Source organism: Oratosquilla oratoria, chromosome 19, assembly GCF_046742065.1.
Source record: "Oratosquilla oratoria isolate Oo_2021 chromosome 19, ASM4674206v1, whole genome shotgun sequence".
NCBI classification, from domain to species: Eukaryota; Metazoa; Arthropoda; class Malacostraca; order Stomatopoda; family Squillidae; genus Oratosquilla; species Oratosquilla oratoria.
Window position 1 is genome coordinate 19,200,069 of NC_134795.1, and position 10,000 is coordinate 19,210,068.

A 10,000-nucleotide genomic window follows, 5' to 3' on the forward strand; every position below is an offset into this window, starting at 1 on the left:
TGAAAGGGGGTCGACCGTCTGAACCGTGAGCCCTCTTCAGATGAATGAAATCTCGTGTCTCTCTAGCCAGAATGAAATGAACGTATATCACAGCGGGGAAGAGATAGAGGGAAAAAAGCATGAACGACTGGGAAACAAAGTAATAAATAAAAACGGAATGGGTGGGAACATTAAAAAATAATACTAGAGAAAAAAATGGAAAAAATGAAAGGAAAACGAAATAGAAAAAACAACAACAATATAGACAAAAAAAAAAAAAAGGAAAAAGATGAGTGGGTTCCCCTCCTACCCGCCAAAACGTCGGCAACGTCGTTCCATTACAGAAATAACGGTAAGTAACGGTTCTTCCTGGCAGTACCATCATCTCGGCATGATAATGATGAACTACGGCCGAAGACGTCGCTGGGTAGTGCCGGACGAATCTAATCATTTGAAAGAGCTCCAAGTCGAGTTTCTTTTCATTATTTCTTGATTAAAATCAAATGCCGATAGCCAGTATAAAAATAAGGAAAGGTAGAACACTCTTAACGTGTTTTGAAATTGTTGTTCTTTGTTGTAACACTCGCCATGCGATTGTATTCAGTTCAAGGGGGACCTGCCCCTTCCCCACCCCCGGCTGCTGAAAAATTGAACCCTAGTGAGTTTTCGTGACGTGAATAAAGTCGCCTGACGGCAGGCCGGGTGAAATAGGAAAAAAATAAGAATAAGAATATAAGTGAAAAAGTACATAGAAAGTAGTTATATAAATCAATATATATTTACAAATAGATAAATAGATAAATGTATAGAAATAAACAACCGCATAAAAAATAGATAAATAAATAGAGAAAACTAATAAGTGAATGAATGAATACACAGAAAACAGATAAATAAAAAGAATTATAAACACAAAAAATAGATAAGTAGATAATGTAATAAGTGCAAATTGATAAACAGGTAAATAGTTACATAGAAAAATAAATAAGCAAATAAAATGAATACATAGAAAATTAATAACTGGGTAAACAAATACATATAGAAATTAATAAACGAAAGGCCATTATATGAATAAATGATTAAGTGAGAGGAGGAGAGGCAGCCGGGCCAAGGAGGAGGACCTTGATGGCCAAACTTTCACCCGAGTGACACTAGAAAGCGAAGCCTCAAGTATTTATGCTCGAGGGGGACCGGCCCGAGGAATGACTATGGAAAAAAGAAAAAAAAAAAAAAAATTAAATAGAATATGCAGATTTTAAAACACATCATTTTCTTTAAATCTCTTAAGATATGACGACTGGCGTTACTCTACTCAGGCTGAAACAAGACGATTTTAATAAGATGAATAAAATCGCTTGGCAACAACCAGAATAAAGTATACAAGACGGTCACCATGGTGATGGAACGTTCTCGTAATAGGTGCAGTGACAGTACAACTCTTTAGTACTTAGTAATTCATATATATATATATATATATATATATATATATATATATATATATATATATATATATATATACATTTATCTATTTATTTGGGTAATTTTGTTTGAGTCTGCCATGTCTTGCCTTGTCTTGGCTTATATGCACACACACACGCACACACATATACATATATATATATATATATATATATATATATGTGTGTGTGTGTGTGTGTGTGTGTGTGTGTGTGTGTGTGTGTGTGTGTGTGTATACATTATTTATTTATTTATTTATTTATTTATTTATTTATTTATTCAAAATATCACTCCCATCCCCCACCCCCGCTTTTCGGAAGTTCGAATCCCAACTCTGAAGGCTTGAGCCAAGTACCTTAACCACTGGACCATCACAGCCTCGCAACTACTGAACTACCAGAAGAAGGAACTAGAGGAATGCGGGAGTTGGTCAAGTCCTTCTTGAGTACCGAGAGCCTTCGGGCGATTTTGTTCATCCCCGTGGAAAAAAAAAAAAAAAAAAAAAAAAAAAAAAAAAAAAAAAATTGTAATGAAGAATAATGTAGGGTTAAATCATGGTTCACGTTAATTATAATTTATTTAAAAAAAAAAGGAAAACAAAGAATTTCGAGAAGAAAAAATGGAGAACTAGAAGGAGAAAAAGAAGAAGAGGAATAAGAAGAAGAAAAAGAAGAAGAGGAAGAAGAAAAGAAGAAGATGGCAAGGAAGAAGAAGAAGAAGAAGAAGAAGATGGCAAAGACAAAGAAGAACAAGACGAAGAAGGAGAAGGAGAAATGGAGAGAAGAAAGAAAAAGGAAGAGAAGAAGAAGAAGAAGAAGAAGAAGAAGAAGAAGAAGAAGTGGAGAGAAGAAGAAGAAGAAGAGGAAGGTGCCCGCGAAATAATTCTTGGTAGAGGCCAGGTGACCACCTTCAGTGTGTGGAGCAACTTGGCTACCACAAGAAGAGGAGGAGGAAGAAGAAGAGCAACAAGAGGAGGAAGAGGTGGAGGAAGAAGTCGAAAAGGCAGTGGAAGAGGAAAAAGTGTAAGGAAGAAGAGGAGGAAGAAGAAGAAGACGGGAAGGAAGAGGAAGAGGAAAAAGGTAAAAGGAAGAGGAGGGAAGAGTAGGAAGAAAGAGAAAAGTGTGAGGAAAATGAAAATGAAAAGGAGAAAGGGGAGAGAGGAGGTGGAACAAGAGGAGGAGGAGGAGGAAGAGGGGAACGAGTAGGAAGAAATGAAAAGGAAGAGAATGAAGAGGAGGGAGGAGTAAGAAGAAATATAGGAATAGTAAAATGATAAAAGGAAGGAGGAGGTGCAGGAGGAATAGGAGGAGGAGGAGGAAGAGGAGGAGGAGGGAAGAGAGGATGGGGAAGAGGTATACCTGTCCAGTTAGAGGAACCCGGGAGCTCTGGCCCTTCGGAATGCCGAGAACGAGTTCGATGCCTGGGGTCCTGTGAACATCGCCAAGAGCCATCGAGTACCCAGCGTACGAGGGGTCGTCCACGCCGTCCGGCTGGAAGACCGTGAACGGGGTCCTCTTGTAGCCGGTCTGTTCGAAGGGCCTGAAGAGGAGTCCTTGCTCCAGGATCCAATCGATCCAGGGCTCATCCTTCTTCGTCTTCGTCTTCGGCAGCGCCTCCGTCAGGTTCTGGGTGGGTTCCTCGATGGACAGAAACTCTGCTTCGTCTTCGTATGGTTCTTGTCTTCGGGTCCGTTTCTTCCCAGAAGGGTCTCTCTTTTTCGACGTCCTCGTCTTCTTCTTCGACGTTCTCGTCTTCTTCTTCTTCGAGGTCCTCTTCCTCTGGCGGTCTTTCTTGGAGGTCTTCTTCTTTTTCGTCTTTTTTTCCCCCTTGAGAGCTTCCGACCGGTGACCTTCTAGGAAGGAGCTCTTGCTGACCTGACCTCTAGTAACCTGAGACGAGGTCATCGTCGGGGACATGCGCGAAAAGATGATGTGGGTGTCTACAGGTAGTTCTTTGTTATCGTTAACACGGAAGGCCAGGCAACATCCAGAGTTCATGCAACAACGACTACAGGAAAGAGAAAGAAGACCCTACACCAGGAGGCGCTGAGTAGCTGCTGCCGAAGCCGTCACCTTTGCCTATTTAATGCACTTTGACTGCTGAGGCAGGTAGCAGACAATCACTGCATCTGGGAATCGGAGAGGAGTGCGGGACTTGAACCCAGAACTAAGCGAATGCGAGACCAGCTTAGTTTTAAAGGAAAAGTTAGAGGATAACCTGAGACAGAACTTCGAGCGTGACAGCCATCGAGGCCAACCTATGGCTCGACTTTGGAGTCCGTGAGACTCGAGAATCACTCAAGGTCACCCTCAAGGGGTCGTATTTGATGTTTAGGTCAACCTTCAAGAGACTTGTCTCGAGTAACTACTGTGTGTGTGTGTGTGTGTGTGTGTGTGTGTGTGTGTGTGTGTGTGTGTGTGTGTGTGTGTGTGTGTGTGTGTGTGTGTGTGTGTGTGAACGCGTGTGCATGGATGTATTATATGGACTATTTACCAGAATTTACTCACGAGACTTACTGGGCGAAGAACAACGGCCGAAGCCTCATGTATGAGGACAGCCGGAGCAAGTGGCTTTCACTTTTTTTTTTTTTTTGCGTTGACAGTAGCTTTCCTTAACACATTCCTTACCAGATGGTACTTTTCCGTTTCATCTTGCCGTCGCCAGTCTATTATATTCAGAAAACAGTCAGGGACAGATTAATTCCAAGTATCTCATTCAGATAGTGATGACTAGTTATTCATATATTGAATAGTACAGGGAAGGCCTGTAATTCATTCTAGGTCATGGAAAAGTCATAGAAAGTCATGGAAATTCATTGAAATGTCATGGTGAACTCATGTAAATCTCATGGAAAGTCATGGAAGTTCATGGAAAAGCCATGGAGAAGTCATGGAAAGTCATGGAAAAGCCATGGGGAAGTCATGGAAAGTCGTGGAAAAGCCATGGAGAAGTCGTGGAAAGTCGTGGAAAGTCATGGAAAAGCCATGGAGAAGTCATGGAAAGTCGTGGAAAAGCCATGGAGAAGTCGTGGAAAGTCGTGGAAAGTCATGGAAAAGCCATGGAGAAGTCATGGAAAGTAATGGAAAAGCCATGGAGAAGTCATGGAAAGTCGTGGAAAAGCCATTGCGAAGTCATGGAATGTCATGGAGAAGTCGTGGAAAGTCATGGAGAAGTCGTGGAAAGTCATGGAGAAGTCATGGAGAAGTTATGAAAAAACTAATTGAAATGCCATGGAAAGTCATGGAAAATCATGGAAAAGTCATGGAAAGTCATGGAGAAGTCATGGAAAAGTTCTGGAAAAAGTAATCGAAATGTCATAGAAAGTAATAGAAAAGACATGGAAAAGACATGGAAAAGTCATGGAGAAGTCATGGAAAAATTATGGAAAAAGTAAGTAAAATGTCACGGAAAGTCATGGAAAGTCATGGAACAGGAGGTCAGCTTTAAACCAGCAGGAACACATTCGTGCCTGCTGCGGTCTCCAAAAAGTCGTCCTTCATTTTTATAATAATAATATCAATAATTATATTAGTAATAATGATAATAAAAGAGCTTCTGCATGGCAATCCCAGTATTTAGAGAGCACGTGTGGTCTGCCCAGAGGAGAGAGCGCTTTTGGTCAAACTCTCTCTTTTTATCAAATGCTGCATCCCATTCTTTTCTCGACGTTTTCAATTTTTTTTATTCATAAAAAAAAAGTGCAAATATCAATTTATATCAAATTTATCTTGTTTTTTTTTTATTATTATTATTTTTTTTTTATTCCAGAACGTTTGTGGAAAAAAAAGTGGATGGGGTGGCACTTCTATGAAATTATTTACATCCATGCCTTCTCATCCATTGTATTCCTTTTCATCAATTTTCGCATAATTATTTTTTTCATAGGTCTATCCAAGACTTTCATGGCTGGTGGGTTTTTTTTTTTTTTTTTTTTTTTTTTTTTTTTTGCATATATGTCTCAGACAGCTTTTCTGAGAATAAAATTTACAAACTTAATTCAATTTGCCTTATCTTTAAGATAAGAATATATATTCATTTCACAGACCTTATTGCCAGCTGTCAACATTTATATATAGAAGGTGTCCATAGACGAGGTGGGAAGGCTCAAACATGGCTACGGAAAAAAGTCATGTCATCTACCCAAACATGACTACGGAAAAAGGTAATTATTTGTTGTAGATTTCCAGACATAGTCCGGAGATTTGGAAAAAAAATGTCTTAATGGAATAACAACATTGTGTTACATGGCTGTCTGTATGTCTTCAGGTAACTCTCTCACACACTTCTGACAATTATGCTGTATGGTATTAAGAAATGTATGACAAAAAATAAAAAGTGTGTGTGTGTGTGTGTGTGTGTGTGTGTGTGTGTGTGTGTGTGTGTGTGTGTGTGTGTGTGTGTGTGTGTGTGTGTGTGTGTGTGTGTGTGTACATATAACAAATGTATGCTAGTATTTGATCGTAAAAAAATGGGGTGAAAAAAGTACAGAAAGAAGTCCATAACACGTAATACTGACTTACGACAACAATGAACATTAAACTGAACATAACATGTTGAACATACAGATTAACACAGACTAAACACATAACATGTAAACACCATAACTTAACAAGTATTACGTAAATGAATAAACACGGACTACATAATTAACAGGACTAAATTCAAGTGAACACGAATCACAGACTGAAGACACAAACTGAATTAAAATGAAATATAAATCTTTTAACTTAATATCTAATTAATACGATTTATCTATAACTGAAAAATCTAACTAGTTAGATACTTCCTTTGTATTTGTCTAAGTTTGTTTTTCGAATAACTGTCAACTGAAAAAATCTGATATATATATTGTTCCCACTGCAAAACTGTTTTGTTTTGTTTCGTTTTTTTTTTTTTCGATCGTCGAATATCTGATTGAGAGAAAACGGGAAATAGTAAGCATTGGAGCCACACAGAGTTCATGTAATTATTTAATTTATTCATTTATTTCTAGCGAGCCCATCAAAATCTAATTTATTCTAACTAACCTATGAAGACCCACTTCACCTTTAAATATTTTAATCTAGCTGTTGGCAAGTAATGCACTTGTGTGAACTGGAAGGTCGAATAAGATTATTGACATTGACGGTAATCTCCATTATAATCGGGGCGTCAATGTAACGTAGTAAAGTATACATCAATGTGTAACGTAAATTTCATGCATCAATAATCATTAACGACATGAAACATCAATCTATTCGTCATGCAGGATGCTAGCAACACCGAAAGCAACTAAATACATAATCAACAACAACAATAACAACAACGGTACATTTGTGAACAAAAGTCCGGATGGAATCATGAACTGATAATGATGATACTGATAATAATAATAGTATGCTAATAGATAATACTAATATAAAAACGGTAAAATTATGTAATTTGAATAATAATCATATTTAGTATATTAATAATATAACAAACCATTATTGTAATCATTATTACCACTATTATCATTATTATCACTATAACTATTATTATCATTACTATTATCACTACCACCATTGTGAACTTTGGCATGTTTATTCGTATGGAAAATGGACCCATTGTAAACAACATCAGCGCCATCTATTATCTGCACGTACAACTACGTGTATCCCCGCTAAAAATGGCGTGGAAACTCAGGGCCACCAGAAAAGGAGACGCTACATGCTGTCCAAATTGTCTTGATGAAGACATATTTCAGCTAAAAAATAAAAATATACATACATACATACATACATACATACATACATACATACATACATATACACACACACACACATATATATATTACACATACACACACACACACACACACACACACACACACACACACACACACACACACGTATCTATATATACTGTATTATGTGTATATATAATCAAAGTCTAACTTAACCTAATTCCGCTTGTAGTCTCCTTCAAGTCATTCCAAATAGATTACCTCACTTTACGGGCATGAAAATACAACTAGTTAGTTTAAACATTTACTAGGCTTTGTTGAGGAACGAACGAAATACTGTCTGAGTCGACTACAGTTGAACTACAATTAATACAACATAAAACAGCAGAAACATATTGCCAATGATACAACATCGATGCAAATACAACAAAAGTACAGTAGCATACCGTATGCAACATCTACATTCAATGCATAACAAATGAAACATATACATATATATATATATATATATATATATATATATATATATATATATATCTATGATTCATCAATAATTCAAATCAGATTGAAATATTAGATTTTTTTTTTTTTTTTTTTTTTACAATATAAATTAATATTGTTCAAATGTCCGCCCTCTCTTGATGACGTAGAAGCAGAGAGCAGCTGTGATTGGTTGTTTTGATATGTATCAAATGGATGAAAGTTATGACGTCATTATAATGGGAGAAGTCTAAGCTCTGACGTCACTGAGAGGGGCAGAATTTAGACTCTGATGTCACAATGAGGGATGGAGTCTAAAATCTCACGTCATTATGAGGGGGGAGTCCAAGCGCTGACGTCATTATGAGAGGGGGCGGAGTCTAAGCTCTGGCGTCATTATGAGGGGGGCGGAGTCTAAGCTCTGACGTCATTATGAGGGATGGGATCTAAACCCTGACATCATTATGAGGGGCGGATTCTAAGCTCTATCAACATTATAAATGGGCGGAGTCTAAGCTCTGACGTCATTGTAAAGGGGCGAAATCTGAGCTATGACGTCATTATGAGGGCGGAGTCCAAGTTCTTGCGTCATTGTGAAGGGCAAGAGTTTTTTGCTATGACGTCATTATGAGGGCGGAGTCTAAGCTCTGACGTCATTGTGAGGAGGCAGAGTCTGGTCTATGGCGTCATTATAAGGGCGGATACTTGATTATAACGTCATGAGGGGGCGGAGTCTAAACTCTGACGTCATTATGATAGGCGGAGTCTAAGTTCTAGCGTTATTGTGAGGGGGCGGTCTCTGGGTTATGACGTCATTATGAGGGGAGGAGTCTCAGCTCTGACGTTATGAGGGGTGATGTCTAGGGTATGACGTCATTATGAAGGGGGGGAGTCTAAGCTCTGTTATTGTGAGCAGCGAAGTCTGGGCTAGGACGTCATCATAACGGGGCAGAGTGTGAGTTATGACGTCATTGTAAGGGCGGAGTCTGGTATATGACGTCATTATCAAGGGCGGAGTGTGATATGACATTGTGAGCGGCGGAGTCTGGACTATGACGTCATTGTAAGGGCGGATTCTGGAATATGACGTCATTATGAGGCGGAGTCAGAGATCTGTCGTCATTCTACGGGGTCAGAATCAAAGCTCTGACGGAGTTTAAGTTTTGACGTCATTATGAAGGGGAGGAATCTAAGTCTTGACGTCATAGTGAGGGTCGGTGTCTAAGTTCTGGAGTCATTATGAGGGGGTGGAGTCTGGGCTATGACGTCATTATAATGGGCGGAGTCTAAGCTTTGACGGCATTGTGATGGGGAGTCTGAGCTATGACGTCATAATAACGGGCGGAGTTTAAGCTTTGACGTCATTATGAGGGGGAGGAGTCTAAGCTTTGACGTCATTTTGAGGGGGAGGAGTCTAAGCTCTGACGTCATAAGGAGTGGGCGGAGTAAGCTCTCGCGTCCTTACGAGGGGCGGAGTCTGGGCTATGACGTCATTATGAGGGCGGAGTATACACCCTGACGTCATTATGCAGGGCGGAGTCTATACTCTGACGTCATTGTGAGGGGGGCAGAGTCTACACTCTGACGTCATTATGTGGGGTGGAGTTTACACTCAGACGTCATTATGAGGGCGGAGTATACACCCTGACGTCATTATGAGGGCGGAGTATACACCCTGACGTCATTATGCAGGGCGGAGTCTATACTCTGACGTCATTGTGAGGGGGGCAGAGTCTACACTCTGACGTCATTATGAAGGGCGGAGTCTACACTCTGACGTCATTATGAGGGGCGGAGTCTACACTCTGACGTCATTATGAAGGGCGGAGTCTACACTCTGACGTCATTATGAGGGGCGGAGTCTAAGCTCTGACGTCATAAGGAGTGGGTGGAGTTTAAGCTCTGGCGTCATTACGAGAGGGCGGAGTCTGGGCTATGACGTCATTATGAGGGGCAGAGTCTACACTCTGACGTCATTATGGCGGGGTGGAGTCTACACTCTGACGTCATTATGAGGGGGCGGAGTCTACACTCTGACGTCATTATGAGGGGCAGAGTCTACACTCTGACGTCATTATGGCGGGGTGGAGTCTACACTCTGACGTCATTATGAGGGGGCGGAGTCTACACTCTGACGTCATTGTGAGGGGCGGAGTCTGGGCTATGGCGTCATTATGAGGGGCGGAGTCTGGGCTATGGCGTCATTATGAGGGGCGGAGTCTACACTCTGACGTCATTATGGTGGGGGCGGAGTCTACACTGACGTCATTGTGAGGGGCGGAGTCTACACTCTGACGTCATTATGAGGGGGCGGAGTCTGGGCTATGGCGTCATCATGAGGGGCGGAGTCTACACTCTGACGTCAATATGAGGGGCGGAGTC

The 10,000-nt window shown here is 40.3% G+C and overlaps 1 protein-coding gene across 5 annotated transcripts in view; it reads right to left on the reverse strand.

The window, feature by feature from the left end:
* The window catches only part of if (integrin subunit alpha inflated), a 354,127-nt gene that overhangs the window by 72,513 nt on the left and 271,614 nt on the right, over positions 1 to 10,000 (reverse strand). The gene's annotated exons all lie outside the window — the stretch shown is intronic.